Below are 16,672 nucleotides of genomic sequence, written 5' to 3' on the forward strand. Positions count from 1 at the left end.
TCTGTATCTGGTGGTATCCTTTGTATGCGTCCAAAAAACACTTTAGCCTATGGCCTGCCAATGATTCCACTTTCCAATCAATCTCCGGGAGGGGATAACAGTCCTTTGGGCATGCTTTATTGATATTCGTAAAGTCAACGCACATCCTCCACCCTCCGTCTCCTTTTTTGACCATTACCGGGTTAGCGATCCAAATAGGGTAGACTGACTCTCTTATTATCCCTGCTTTTAGTAGTTCATCCACTTCCTTCCTGGCAGCCTCATCTCTTTCGGCGGAAAGGCTGCGTTTCTTCTGGTGAACGGGCTCTATATGCTTGTGCTCCTTCAGACGATGCTCCGTGGGGTTTTCCTTCCAATGTCAAAGTTCTTGGAACCCCCGTCATATCTGAATAGTCCCATGCGAAGACATCCACATTGGCCTGTAGCAGCTTTTTAAGTTTGTGTTTACATCCTTCTGAAAGCTGAGTACCTACGGAGATCGTTTGTTCGGGAAATCTGGGTTAATCACCAGCTTTGTCGCGTCCTCTTCTTCCTGTGTTTTCATGGGGGTAGGTGAGGCGTCATCACCTACCCTTTTTACGTCATTGATCTGTTTTATCGGCTCGTAAGAGGAGTGAATCGATCCTATCCCTGTTTCAGATTGGAATTTAATGACCCTATGGATGACGGAGGGAATCATTTTCATCCTTTGCATTGCGGGTCTTCCCAAGATTATATTGTAGGGGGATGGAAATCTTACTATCGAGAGATCCAGCGTCTCTGTTCGCTCGTGTATCCCATCTGTGATGGTCACGTCTAGGTCGACTTCTCCCAATGGCCAAGTATGTTCCCCGGAAAAACCTACCAACGGTCCCCGGGGACCCGTCCTTCGGGCTCGTATGGATTCTGGCATTTTGAGGAAGCAGTGTTCAAAGATAAGATCACATTCGACATTAAATATAGTGGCTTGGATGATGAGCGGATCGCTTGAAGGTTCATTTTTTCCTAGTAACGGGAAATGAAAACCTTCCGGTGTCGCTTTTGTCACAGTCAGGTTGCTGATTCTTGCTTGTTGAATGGCCAGAGCAGACCTTCTTCCTCTCGTTATCCTGTCTTTCTTCTTTACCATTTTCACAATGTAAGATGTACAGAACGGTGTATTAGTGGGTTTTTCTAGTTCAACAAAGTGGTCCCACGGATGGCGCCAATGTTTGTACACCTAATCGCATCGGGATTAAGAAGAGGTTCTTATAGGGTTTGGACTATTTGTTGGCGATTCCCTTATGGTAGAGAGTAAGCCTCTTTACGCCAATTAGCCATGATTGTTAGCCAATTTAGGGTTGTGTTCTTTATTTCGGTATATGCGTGAATGAAAAAGTAGATGATCCCTTGTGAACTCTTTTGGAGTCGTCTTTATAGGGGGATTTTGGAGAGAAACTTGTCAACCCCCTTTTTTTCGTGATTTTTAGGGATAGATTTAACTTCCCAAATTAATTGGAACCGAACGTCCTTATTTTAGGGAGGAAGAGATTTAGGCAATCTTATCTTTATTCGAGTATTATTTCTAGTCGGATGCTTTTCACACGCAGGTTCTTTCGTGGCGCTGTGGGTTAGCATTTGTTTGTTTGTCAGGCCCTTTGTAGCGTAGCATGGATACGCCATCAAAATCTATTTTTATCTAAGCTTATTTAGTTATTTAGCTTAAGACTTCACCCAAAGATGGAAAAAAAAAACAGATAAGAAAGTAGCGAAAACAAATACACCCCAACTTGAGACATATCAGTGGGCTGGCCACAATAACCCTCAATCTCATGAAAGGATAACAGTAACGACTATTTCGTGAAGGCAAGAGTTGCAATAGCTATGGCCAGAGTGTTTTTATGTGTTCTGTTTTTCAAATTTCTCCTGCTATTCCACACATACAAAGATAGGTGTGTCAACGAATCAATTTCAAGTGAAACAATCTAATATATCAGTTGACCCACCTAAGCGGATCATGATAATCCCCTTAGCTAATGAGTTGTGATGTGACCAATGATTTTAAATAATCTAACCAGATTGACCATGTACTATATTCAACCGTTCAATTTTGCCATCCTTCACACAAAGATCAAGATTGAACATAATGGTTATCAAGAAAACACTCATCCTTATATAGGTTATGGAGTGGTAAGATAAAGTGACAATGCTAGCAAGATAAAGATAATGGAGTTACAATTCTAGCACAAATCCTACATCCTATGTCGTAAAACACGCGACCATCATTCTTAAAAATAGAAACAAGGGAAAGGGTTTGCAATGACTGATTTGAGGTAAAAGATCCAAACAGTTTTTGTGTGCAACTACATTTTAATAACTTCTCTAAAATAGTTTTTTCACATAGATTTATAAAGTAGTACTTATTGCATTTTATTATAAGAAAGATGAAACTCAAAGGTTATGATGCAGAACACTAATCACCAGATACTGTATTAGTTCATAAAGCATTACAAAAAGAGAAAAAAAAATCTTTTATTGAACTTAATAGGTCTGCATAATGTTCCGTTTTTTACTGTCTACAACGAGTGCATGTAATTTCAAATGTTTTAACTTTTAAGTGTAAAAGTAGCTCTTACATACCATTTCGATACACACAGATTCATCCCCAGTGAGAGCCTCAATATCATGGTTGGTTCTACATACAAAAGTACGTAAGTTGGTAAGATCATATAAGCAAATGTTGAAGAAAAAAAGACAAAATTGCTCCATACCATTGGGTCTTGCTGCAACTTTTTGTTCGACTCTGCCATGATTCCTAGAAAGTTTTCCAGCTTTCCCGTAACTAAAAAAGAGATAAAAAGATTAAGCATGGCTTAGAGATACAACATACCGTAATTGCATAAAAACCCTGTGTTGCACGAAGATAAATTGAATAATAGCCATCTAAGCAACAAAGTGTATAATAAGTTACTTTGTTTTACTAAATATGAGATATGGGTGTAATTCTGTAAATTACCTATCCATCCTGGAATAAACCGACGGGAGAAAGGTATACTAGATCTTTTAGAGTTTAAGGTGCATGCAGTGGCGAGGCCAGGATTTTTATTCTAGGGTCGCCGAACAGTTTTCATGATACTAACAAGTATTAAATTAAAGTACAAAATTCAATTACACTAGTCTAGGGTTGCCAATTACCTTAAAACTGAATAAATACATAGAAACGGTACTAGAAATATAGAGTTTCATAGACATTGTGGGGTTATCATGGCTACCCTTGGTGTTTATAAGAGTTTGGGTTAACATTTTTGTGTGGAGCATTGTGGTGTTTAAGACCTCTAGTTGTACATACTAACAAGGCAATTGGGCACATATCGATACAACCCCTGATCCAAGTACGAGGACGTGACTTAGTCGTCTTTTTAGCATGTGTTTGTTTTAGTGTTAGTATAAACAGAGAGTAGTCTGCAACATTTGTTTAGTAGTCGTTTGCTTAAATCCAATATATTAATTTTGGCAATTAGTACTACCCTGTGTGTCAACACGGATTTTACATCTATCTAGTATATGACTATAACACAAAGATATCGATCAAACAATAATAACCACCTTGGCTAGGAGGAAGTGCGGAAATAGTAGGTTTGGTAAGAGGAAGTGAGCTTGTTTTTGCTTTTGCGGCTCTCAGGTTTTTTAACAGACGATCATCACCACTTTTGCATACAAGAAGTGCTGATTCTATATATATTACGAGAGATAGTGCCCGCACGTTACAGCGGTAAGATGATGGGGTGGTAGGTAATAGGAGGTGATAAGACATAGAGTGTGATAGCCAAATGCCTTAGTCGTACGCCCTCGAATTTGAAAATTCGTCAAAAGTATATCGAATGACATCTCTAATGAAAGAGTACGCAATTTTAAGAACACTCATAGAATTTTTATAATTTACCGATATACAGTTTTTGAGATAAAAGATCTTGAATAAATTAGATGAATAAAATGAGTGGTTGAGATTTGAGAAGCAAAAGAATAATGAGTAGTTGAGATTTAAGGGTATTACAGGTATATTAGATAGAGATGTTTAAATTAGTGAATAAAAAAAGGGACAATTTAGGTAATTCAATTCATCTTTTGAGAATTTAAAAAAAATGGTCCTCCTTTATAATATAGTATTAGATATTAGATATATACAAGTGTGAGAGGCAATACAAACTCATGATAATATTGTTTAAATTAAAATAAAAAAAGGGAAAATGTTATACCGGAATTGTAGGTATTATTTTCTATATCGAGAAGAGCTTGGCTGCTTCCGGTATTAAGTCCCATGGTTGCTCGCCGGAATTACTACAGGCACCAACTACGTGTGTATATGTGTTTGTCTGTTTTAGGTTAGGTTAGGTTTTAGGGGCGACGGGGGAGATACGGTAAGTAAAACCTTTATAAATATTCTAAACTAATACTTTAATAAAATTAATAATTTATTGTGTCTCAATTTAAAAAAAGTATGGTTAATTAACCTTAATAAACTAATGCAAGTTCAATTGTAATAAATCAATGCAAGTATAATCATATATATCATTGATTAAATGATGAATACATGGTCGATCTTACAAACTTGACTTACAAGAATACAAATGAACAAGGTAATTGCTAAGTCTAGACACACTATAAACTTGAACAATTACAAGTGACACACACTTTAAAAGTGACAAACACACTTGATACAATGCGGCTGTGTTGCTTTTTATAGAGGAAGAATTAGGGCAACACAGCCTTCCTTTGATGGTGATAGATGGTGGTTGTCGACATCCCATTGGCTCCTTGTACTTCAATGCAAGAGCCCTTATCTTCTTTACCAAAACGGGTATGAGAGAGAAGACCCAAGTTTTGGTCCCAACATGTACTTTTCCCACATGAGGTATGTTACAGTTGGAAGAACCACCATGTGACTCTTGTCTTCATATGGTTTGAAAACTTCCCACAATGACAAACATTTGGGCAGCATACAACCCGCTGAAGAGAGTCACTGGACTCGCTGAAGACTTGCTGACGACAAACGTCAGCGAGCAAGTCTGGTCAAATAATCCAAGACTCAACAATCTCCCCCTATTCGCTGAGGAGACTTGATGAGTAGACAAGTCTTAGAAAGGAATGAAGTATGGAAGAAAGATCTTTTATATCATCGAAGAATATTACAAGCTGAAGCATAAAGCTTTTACAAAGTAAGACATTTAAAGATTAGCAGCTTCAATCTCCCAAGCGTCCTCCTGCTTTGCAATTCTCAGCACTGGATCTTCTCTTCTAGCTGGCTTCATCAGTTCTTCATCAATCTTGCTGATGACTGATCTAGCACTAATTATCTTAGAAAATCATCTTCTGATGCTGATCAGAAAACCAGTAGATGCTTGTTCAATCTCTGCCAGCCTAAAAAAGAGTTGATCATTTCAGAAATTTTGAAACAATATGCCAGCAGGGTTTTCAAGTACTCTCCCTTCTTTAAAAAAACTTATGGGAGGAAGTCTTAGATTTAAGCCAGCATCGGTTAGAATGGGAGGAAGGTCAGCAAGCAAGGGATGCATGGTCTGCTTTCTTTTATGTGCACGCTTGCCTGCTGGGGTGGAAGAAACAACAGCTAGAGACCCAAAGATAGCCCTCAACATTGGAAGGTCTGTCTTAAACTTTGTTTCCAACTTTAGAGCCCTATCGAAATAGTCTTTCAGCATCTTCTGAAGGTGTTCATAGCTGGTAGCCTTTTTATCCTTTATTAGCATATATACTTCAAACCATTCCGAAGCCCCTAAGTTGGTGAGCTTCACATATTCAATTCGTGTTGGTGCATTGCTCCCTTGCCTCAAGATTTTCAGATTGGTTTTAGTTCCCATAGCGGCTCTGTGAGCCTCCACAATAGTTATTCTTTGGGGTCTCTTCCTTTCATTCATAATTTTTAACCACTTGGCCTTCTCACTTTCAAACTTTTCTCTCTTCTATTTAAGCTTTTGCTCTACATCAGCTTGCTTCTGCCTGTAGAGAGCTTCAGGCCCACCAGTGGTTAGTAGCATTCTTTGTTCTCCATCCATCTCATCTTTCTCCAAGAGGGCCAGCTGTTTGATATATTCTAAGTTCTTCTTTTCATTTTCTTTGTTTGCTTTCAGTCTATCCAGCTCCTCTAGGTCCTCTTCTTGAGTTTTTCCCTCAGCAGTAAGAGAAAGGATATCAATAATTTGGAATTGATTCCCTGCCGGGGAAGTGATGGATACATTTTGAGCAGAGAAAGACGAGGAAGGTCTTTTGAAAAAGCCATCATCAGTCAGCTACTTTCTTTGTGCTGCAGTTATTTGAGAGACTTCAGCATTTCCAAGGAAGCGAGGATGGAAAATATTAAGTACTTCCTTGGATCTGTCCCTGGCCAGTTCTTGTGCAAACCCAGCTTCCCATGTTGCTCTAACTGCAAGAGGACTCATTTCCTCTTCCTCTTCATCATGAATGTTCTCATTACGGGGAGCTTCAGCAACTATCAATTGTTGCTCCCCCTCAGCATCTGCACCTTCAACTATCTCCCCCTCAACACCAGCAGGGGGAACATCAACATCTTCTATTATTGTGGTCTCCCCTTCAGCACCAGCAGCGGGAGCTTCACTTGTATTTTCTAACAGCCACCATTGATAATTCTTCATTTGTAGTCTCGGTGGCTGCAGCAGTAGTTTCTTCATCAAGGAACTTATCAGTAGATTCTTCATATATGTCACTGACTGCCTTGTTAACTGCCTTAGAGACAAGGTCCATGATTTCAGCATCAACTTTCTCCCCCTTGGAGGTTGTATCATTAATTACAACCTCCACTGATGCTGTTGGAGCTGCCTGCTGATTGAGAAGTTGAGACAGCATCTTTTTGATCTCCCCAACTTCAGTCTCCAACTTTTGTTCGCACTTACGATCTTCCTCAGCAAATGAGACATGAGGAGGAGGAAGACTGGCCATTGTAGTTTCCAAGGCATTGATAGCCTTGGTGTTGCTCTCGACCTGGGTGATGAGAGGAGAGACCAGGTCAGCAACCTTTTTTATCTCAGCAGCAGCAGAGTCACTGCTGCTGGAAGCTTTCCTTGCCAGGAGACGTGTACTGTTTCCAATCTTGCATAGCGATCGAGAGAAACTTTTGATGGCCTGCTGATCTCTTTTAATAATAGTTGAGTATGTGCGCAACTTTTCTTGATCAACAGCCATTGAAATTGACTTCTCTTTTATGTTCTCGATGCTGGCAGTGTTCTCTTCTTGCTTTTTGTACCAGCTTTGCAATGTCTTTACCAGTCTGTCATCTTCATGATTTTTAATGTCAATTGCCAGTTTGGCAGCACTGGTGAGATTATTGAGTTGGTCCTCCACCTTGGCCAGACTGTCAGAATAATTGGTAGAGTAGGAGATACCCAACTCTTTGGCATCTTGTGGTTCAGTACCAGGCTTGCCAGGAGATGTGCAACCAAGAGCACTTGAGAAGGATGAAGGCATGCCAAGAGATAGCATGGTGTTCACTGGCTGCATAGGTGGAGTCTGAGGTTTGGCAGAAAGTGTCAGCACCTCAGTTTCAACATTAGCTGCTGCATTATCATTAGCAGCAGCTTCTCCAAAACTTCCAATAATGGCTGCTGCATTTTCATCAACAGCAGCCTCTTCTCCAGCATCAATCTTCATGTCACTTGCTTCAAGTTCATCAGCTTGGTTGGAGAAATCCAACTGGAATTCATCTGCAACAAACTCACCCAGCTCAAAATCACTTTCCTCATCATCATCATCAACTTCAATACCAACATTTCCTTCATCACCACATACATCCTCAGTATTTTCAAAGTCAGCACCCATCCTTTCTTCAACTGAAAAATTTAAGGGGGTAGGGAACCGGGTACCTCAGCTTCAGTGTGTTGTGTCACCAAAGCATCATCGCCGTAGATTTTGTTGTCTCTAGCATCACCTGTGATATGGTTGCTGACAACGACTCAGAGGGCTGAGAAGAAGAGGGAATTATTTGTTCAGTTGACTCAACTCTAGTGGGCTGGGGTGGCCTTTGATCTTCACCAACCTCGCCTACAGAAGATTGAGGTGGTTGCTTTCGGTTATGCTTTTTCTCGTCAGCAGTCTTTTTTGAGACTGCTGATGGGCTGGCTGGGTCTCTATTGTCCTTGGGCAGTGAGGACTTCCTAACCTTAGAAGTTTGGCCCTTTGGTACTCGATGCTGCTGTTTTGGGACAACAGCAGGAGGTGAAGTGGAAGAAGTTGAAGCGTGTGTTTTCTTGGCTTTCTTGGGAGCTTTGGAGGTTGCTGGGGGGATTATCAGCATACCAGCTCTAGCAGGGTTAGGTTTGTAAATATCAGGGTACACAGAGTATAGTACCTGTTTCATTGCTGGAGTGAGCACAACATACTTCGGATCAAAATGCTCTGGGTCGCAAGCAGGAATTTTATAAACAGAGCTTGCAACCCTTGGAGAGAGGATGAATTGAGCACCTTCAGGGAGGTACTTATCTTTTAGTTCCCTTTTGAAGATCAATGAGAGGAAACTTGCAAAGGGCACTGAGCTTGATCTATTCTTGATTGTGACCTTCCCCTTCAGGTCTTCAAAAATTACATTGGCAAAGTCAATTTTGCGACCATTTGCTAGCGTATATATCATTTGCATTTGGGCAGCAGTGGCTTGATCAAAAGAGCCACTGTTGCCACCAAGACATTGGATCACATGAGTGAACAACAGCCTCCACACCCCTGGCAGATACTTTTTCTGAGGATTACTGTGCACAGGTTGTGCTGGTTCCATGTTGGTCCCATACCCAATGGTTAACAACCATTCCTTCCATACTCCAATGGGGACCAACTCAACATATGGATGCTCTTCCGATTGTTTAGGAAGACGAAGAGCATCTCTCAGTGAGTCTACTGAGATGGAGATAGTGTGTTCCCAGATAATTACTTTGGTTTTAGATGGGATCTCTTCAGATCCCAGATAATTACTAGCCTTGATGACCAGTTTAGAAGCTTGGAAGGACACTTGATTAACAGAACAAATGCCTTCATTATCATATACTTTGGAGTTGAGATATGAGAGATTTTGTTGTTCAGGAACGTTCTCAGATGAAGAAGCCATTTTAGATGAGAAAAGATTAGAATATGATATGACTGAGAATTTGAGATGAATATTTTGAGAGAATAAAGAAAATTTGATAGAGTTTGAAAGATTTGGAAGGTTTGAGAGAAAGAAATGAACGTAAAAGAAGGAGAAGTGGAAGAGATTTTTATATATATGGCATGGATATAGGTCCCATAACTGCAAAAAGTGAGTCGTCACATGTGCTCTCTTTCATACGTGGCATATGAAATATTAAATTAAATTATGGGGACACTGTATATATGTACGTATGTTGGTTGTATGATGTGAGTATATGAACCACGATTTCAACTGTACTCGAGTTCAATAGGCACGTACAGTGTACAAGTTGCCCATTTGGGAGAAAATCGAGGTAACCGTTTGAGATATATATATAATAAAATATTAACAAGAATACGTAGTAGAATACACTGAAATAAATAGAGGTATCCACTGAAGAGTCACTATTTTATTTTTAAAAAAATGGTTACCAAGTTTTTAATCAGCAACACAAAGAAGGAGAGGTGGTCGCTGACTAACTTTATACAATTTTTGACAAATTGTCAGCCATCAACGGATTTTATATGTCTTTACCAGCAACCGTTTGCTGCTGGACTAGATAGGGACTTTCAACACCCTATTACTTTTGTTATGCTTTTTCCCAAAGCATCAGGGATCAACAGATTTTAGATGTCTTTACCAGCAGCCATTTGCTGCTGGACTGGATAGGGACTTTCAGCTCCCTATTACTTTTGCTATGCTTTTTCCCAAAGCATCAGGGATCAACGGATTTTAGATGTCTTTACCAGCAGCCGTTTGCTGCTGGACTAGATAGGGACTTTCAGCACCCAATTACTTTTGTTATGCTTTTTCCCAAAGCATCAGGGATCAACGAATTTTAGATGTCTTTACCAGCAGCCGTTTGCTGCCGGACTAGATAGAGACTTTTAGCTCTTTATTGCTTTTCTGTTCAGCGAGTAAGACACACTTGAACTCACTGAGGTTATCTTGACAAGGGTCAAGAGTCAACTTACAAGAGATATGTAAGCTAAGTAGCAGAGTCACCATTCAGCATTCCCAACCTGCTGACTAGATCCTTAAATCTTTTTTCATCTAAAGGTTTAGTGAAAATGTCAGCAAGTTGATCATCAGTGGGGATGAAGTAGATTTCAACATCCCCCTTCATGACATGGTTACAAATGAAGTGATACCTAATATCTATGTGTTTTGTTTTTGAATGCTGAACAGGATTATGTGTAATGGCAATAGCGCTTGTATTGTCACACATTATGGGGATCTCAGAGAAATTTAAGTCATAGTCAGCGAGTTGATTTTTCTTCTAGAGGACTTGAGCGCAACAACTCGCTGCTGATACATACTCTACCTCCGAAGTGGAGATGGAAACTGTATGTTGTTTCTTACTAGACCAACTAGTCAGCCTCCCCCCCCCCCTAACAGTTGACATCCACCACTGGTACTTTTCTTATCTAACATGCATCCAGCATAGTCAGAATCAGAGTTTGCAACTAAGTCAAAGTTAGAATCATTAGGATACCAAAGACCTAGTGAGGATGTCCCTTTGAGATATTTAAAAATCCTTTTGACAGCAAGTAAGTGAGACTCCATTGGGGACGCTTGATATCTTGCACAAAGACAAGTAGCAAGCATAACGTCAGGACGACTCGCTGTGAGATACATCAGCGAGCCAATCATCCCACGATAGTGAGTGGGGTTCACATGCTTTCCATCTGGGCCAGCATGGAGATTATTTGGAGGAGACATATGTTTGGGCTTAGGAGTGATATTCCTCATATCAAACTTAGCCAGCATGTCCCTAATATACTTTTCTTGATTTATAAAAATTCTACTTGGGAGTTGACGAATTTGTAAACCAAGAAAGAAGGTTAGTTCACCCATCATACTCATCTCAAAGTGAGGTGACATCAGTGAGCTAAACTTTTTACACAGTTTCTTGCTGGAGGATCCAAAGATAATGTCATCTACATATATTTGGACATATAGGACATGAACACCTTTTCTATAAATGAAAAGAGTGCTATCAATGGATCCTTGCTGAAACTCATTAGAGAGAAGGAATTCAGAGAGAGTATCATACCAAGCTCTGGGAGCTTGTTTAAGACCATATAAGACCTTGTAAAGAAGATACAAATGGTGTGGCTTGGCTGGATCTTCAAAACCAGGTGGCTGCTCCACATAAACTTCTTCTTCGAGTTTTCCATTTAGGAAGGCACTCTTTCCATCCATTTGATAGACTGTGAAGTTTTGATAAGCAGCATGTGCCAAGAATAAGCGTATAGCTTCTAATCGGGCCACTGGAGCAAAGGTTTCATCATAGTCAACTCCTTCTTCTTGAAGGTAACCTTGTGCAACCAGCCTAGCCTTGTTACGTATAACAACACCATCTTCGTCCATTTTTTCCTATAAACCCATTTTGTACCAATGGGTTCTTTACCAGGAGGAAGAGGTACCAAAAACCAGACATGTTGTCTTTGAAATTGGGTAAGTTCCTCTTCCATGGCGGCAACCCATGAAGGGTCAAAAATTGCCTCTCCAATATTTTTGGGAGTGATCATTGATAAGAAGTTAACATATAGACATGAATTTCTGGTCGCTGATCGAGTCAAAATACCCTGCTGAGGATCACCAATTACTTGATGGGTCGGATGACTAGATGTCCATTTTAGTGCTGGAACACTTGATGAACCTAGAGGGGCAGCGGAAGTTTGGGAAAAAGGTTCAGCAGGAGGGAAATAAGAAGAGAGATCAATTGTAAGAGATGGTTCATTAGGACTTTGATTAGAGGAGCCATTTGACTGAGTAGAGTTATCAATGATGATAGGGTCATCCGCAGACTCCTTATCTTCAGTATTAGCTGAAGCATCATGAAACTCTTCATCAGCAGAGTCATCAATTGGCAAATCACCAGCCAGAGATCTAGATTTGGCTGATGCAGCATGGATTGATCTTAAAATGGGCTCAACAGGCTCAATCGAATAGATATGTGCAGCAACTTGCTCAAGTTCAAGTTCTGCTGAACTATCCTCAGTGAGATGCTGATTTTCAGGAGGCAGTGAGCAAGAGGCATCAACGAATGAGTCAGCATCCTCCATAGAAGGAGTATTGAACTCATTTATTTTCTCTTCAGTAGAAGAAGATTTGATATCTTTAAGAGCTGAGGAGCTTTCATCAAAAGTGACATGAATTGATTCATCCACTTTTTGAAGACGAGTATTGAATACTCTGAAATGCTTGCTGATGGCAGAATATCCAACAAAGTAGCCATCATCAGCTTTAGGGTCAAATTTACCAAGATGATCCTTGTTATTAAGAATAAAGACAGGACAACCAAATACATGAAAGTATTTGATTTGAGGTTTCTTGCCTCTCAAAACTTCATATGCTGTCTTGTCATGTCTTTTGACAATGAGACAACAATTTTGAGTATGACATGCAGTGCTGACTGCTTCTGCCCAAAACCTGTTGGGCAGAGAGGACTCACTGAGCATGGTACGTGCTGCCTCAATGAGAGTTTTGTTTCTCCTTTCAGCAACACCATTTTGCTCAGGAGTTCTAGTAGAAGAGAAATTTTGTGAGATGCCTTGATCAGCACAAAAAGATTCAAGAGTGTGGTTTCTAAACTCAGTGCCATGATCGCTTCTGAGTTCTTTAACCCTTATGCTGTTGAGATTTTCCATTTTCTTGATGAATCTAATGATTTCATCAGCATCATCACTCTTATAATGAAGAAAGATGGTCCAAGTATATCGTGAATATTCATCCACTATAACTAAAGTGTATCTGCTACCCTTTAGACTTTGGACATTTACTGGACCAAAAAGGTCCATGTGAAGAAGATGAAAACAACCCTTGATAGAGTTGGCTTGTTTTATTTTAAAGGTAGATCTATGGCTTTTACCTTTTTCACAAGCACCACAGAGTCTATCTTTTTCAAAAGAGAGAGGAGGAAGGCCACAAACAAGGTTCTTCTTGGCCAGTGAGTTGATGGTCTTAAAATTCACATGCGACATACGCTTGTGCCATAACCAATTTAATTCAGATGCTGACTTTGCAAAGAAACAAGTCTCATTATCAGTTTTGATAGGAGTGAAGTCTATAAGATATACATCTCTTTTTCTTGGTGCTACCAGGACGATTTCCTTGTTAATATTTACAACAGTGCCTTGATGCTTATCAAGAATCACTTTGTAGTCAGCATCACAAAGTTGACTAATGCTTATGAGATTATGTTTTAATCCATTTACATAAGAAACTTTGGAGAATTTTATAAGACCATTTGAAAGAAGACCATACCCTTTAGTTTGTCTAGTGGAGTTGTCACCAAACACTACATTAGGACCAGGTGCCTCTTTATACTTATCCAGCAGGGACTTAGAGCCAGTCATGTGTTTTAAACAGCCGCTGTCCAAATACCACACTCCTTTTCTCAGCGAGCCCTGCATGGATATAATAAGAATTTAGGCTTCACTTTGACATTCACCAATAACCCTTTCAGTAGGATTAGAAGTGGGTTCATTAGAGATAACAGTTGGCTCTACAGAGAGAGCATTTGCAAGAGTGAGAAGGTCACCCCTTTTAACATCCTCATGGGATGTATCATCCTTATCATTGGGCATTATGTATGTCCCATTACTTTGGAGATATACATAGCTGCTAACAACATTAGGAGCACTATATTCAACCAGCATTGGTGGTTGCCCCCAAGTGTCAGGTATGACCCTTTGAGAGTGAGGGAATTCAATATGCTGAAGGATTAGAAGTGGGTTCATTAGAGATAACAATTGGCTCTACAGAGAGAGCATTTGCAAGAGTGAGAAGGTCACCCCTATTAACATCCTCATGGGATGTATCATCCTCATCATTGGGCATTATGTATTTCCCATTACTTTGGAGATATACATAGCTGCTAACAACATTAGGAGCACTATATTCAACCAGCATTGGTGGTTGCCTCCAAGTGTCAGGTATGACCCTTTGAGAGTGAGGGAATTCAATATGCTGAGAGGAGATGTACTTAGCAATATTTGCTTCAGTGACAGAAGTGGTGTCATTGGTGATAGGTTCAGGAGTAGGGTTCTCACTGATCCTAGTGGAAGAAGAAGAAGCTCCAACAGACATAGAGGAGTTAGATTGTATAACAACCTCTGGAGCTTCCCTTGAAGTCAGACTATCACATTCGGAAGCAACATGTCCTCTACTACTACAAAGATAGCATTTGTTGTCAGAGGGGTTGCCTTTTTGACTGTGATTAAGAAAGTCTTTCAGCTGAGAAGAGAGATCATTTACTCACTGAGTGAGTTCATTTATTTGAGGGTTAGAGGAAGAAGCCTTACCCTTTTGAGGGTTAGAGGAACAGGACCAAGGATGGACTCACCATAGTGATTTTGAGGATTTTGTGATCCTCTAATCATGGTCCATGCTTGTCTATTAGCAGGGTGAGAAGATGGACCCTGCTGAGGTTGAGCCACTCTACTTGGAGTGATAGGTCTTGATGTGTGAAATCTAGTTATAAAATTTATAAACACGAATTACCAAAAGACTAACTACTACGCTCACAGGCAGTGTACCTGATCGCATGCAGTATAGTAAAAACTGGTAAGCCGAGATCGTTCACAAGGACTTTTATAAGCAATTGTAACTATTAAGTGATTCAAGTAAAATGGGGGGTTTTGTGGCTGAATTGCCACTTTGCAAGTAGTTAGTAAAATTGGTTAGTAATCCCTTAGGATTAATCGAAAGAAGAGTTTGTTGTTTAAAACAAAAACTTAAAGGTCATCCATCTTGATTTCGCTCGACAACATGTTAAGATTGCACATTTATGAAGTTCTAATTCAATTTAGTGATTAAATGACCGAGATTCAAATTAATCTTCAACCCCGTACCCGTCAAGTTTACAACTTATTTGATTCTCTTGTATAAACTAGTTTCATTATTAAGACCGGTACCCCGAGACGCCTTTTTATAACTTCTCTAGTTCAAGAATGGCTTTGGTCATTTCAGATAACAATTGTGTCTATTGATTGTACCCAACCATCAACCCTTTAATTCTTATTAATTATTAATTACCTTCTACCGTACCCGTCATAGAACCAACTGCTCCTAACCAAGCAATCAAAATAACTTCTACCCAACCCTAGTTGCCACTAAGCTTGAATACAAATTATCCGCAAATAATAATTAAATAACAAAGAATTAATAGATTAAGATCACGACACAACGTTAAATCAAATCACTTGAATTATAAAATATTGTGCAATCCTTACATATTGTCTAACTCCATCAAGATGGATGAAAGGGCGATTAGCCAATCATATTAAATATGAAAGAACAAATAAAAATAGAAGAATTCATCGTTACCGAATACAAGGAATTGAAAACGATTAACGAAATGGTTCCAATCGAGCTTAAGATCATTCCAAATGGTTGAAAATAAGAAAAAACCTTAAAAAGCACCTAAAAATCGTCTGGAAAAAGTGAAGATAGGGTTTCAAGAATGTTTTTGCAAGCTATTTATATGCTGCCCAAAATCTGCAGATTCGGTGCTAAACTGCGTCGCAGTCCCACCTTTGACTTTTATGTTGACTTGACTTTCGTTGACTGGTGCTCTGTCGTATATGGTCTAACTGCGTCGCAGTTTCGTGTAACTGCGAAGCAGTTTCAACCTTGACAAGAATTACTGTGGCGCATAACCAAATTGCGTCGCAGTTTGCGTTGACCAGCATTGACTTCTTTGACTTTCTTCTAATCTACACTCTCTTGGATTGTAAAACGTCCGTAAGCACTTGTTTTACTCCAGAAACTTCGTTTTCTTCAGATTATCGCTTAGGTACCTGTTATTAACCTGAAACACTAACAAATACCATAAACCCACCAAATGTATACGAAAAATGAATCTTAAACATCGATAATCGACTACTTAAGCTATGGAAAATGAGCATAAAAGACGACATATCAGGTCTAGACTGACGATTTGGAGTCACTGATCTCATTTGCCTATGAGGTAAGTACTCCCTGTTTGACAATGAGGAATGAACATGTTGATTTGGCATTTGTCCTCTTTGTAGGGTAGTGGGTCTCATTTGTTGATGTGGCAAATGCCCCCGCTGAGTTATAGGCCTCACTTGCTGATGTGGCAAGTGTCCTCGCTGAGGAGTTATAAGCCTATTTTGAGAAGGGATTCTCGTCTTCTGAGGAGTGTTATTCCACGAATTTGATAGAGCTGGCACAAATTTAGGTGCCATATGAGTTTGAATATCAGCAAGTACATCCTTTGTGGGAGTTATTTGCTGATGTCTAGCATCAGCGAACCTGACACGTCGTGTAATAATACGATCATGCTGATCACCCTTGTTACCAGCATGAGCATGTTCCTGCTGAGTAGAAGAGGATTGAGCACAAGAAAGTTGATGAAAGACTGGTTCCACTCGCTGAGGAGTGCTATAGTCATATGGTGTAGCAACAGTGCTCCTTTTAAAGGGTTCAGCAGGCTTTCTGGATAGTTGCTGAGGAGCAATGGGTATGTATCCATCACTTGAAATGTCCCCTTTAAAA

The sequence above is a fragment of the Erigeron canadensis genome, chromosome 5, assembly GCF_010389155.1.
Source record: "Erigeron canadensis isolate Cc75 chromosome 5, C_canadensis_v1, whole genome shotgun sequence".
Lineage (NCBI taxonomy): Eukaryota > Viridiplantae > Streptophyta > Magnoliopsida > Asterales > Asteraceae > Erigeron > Erigeron canadensis.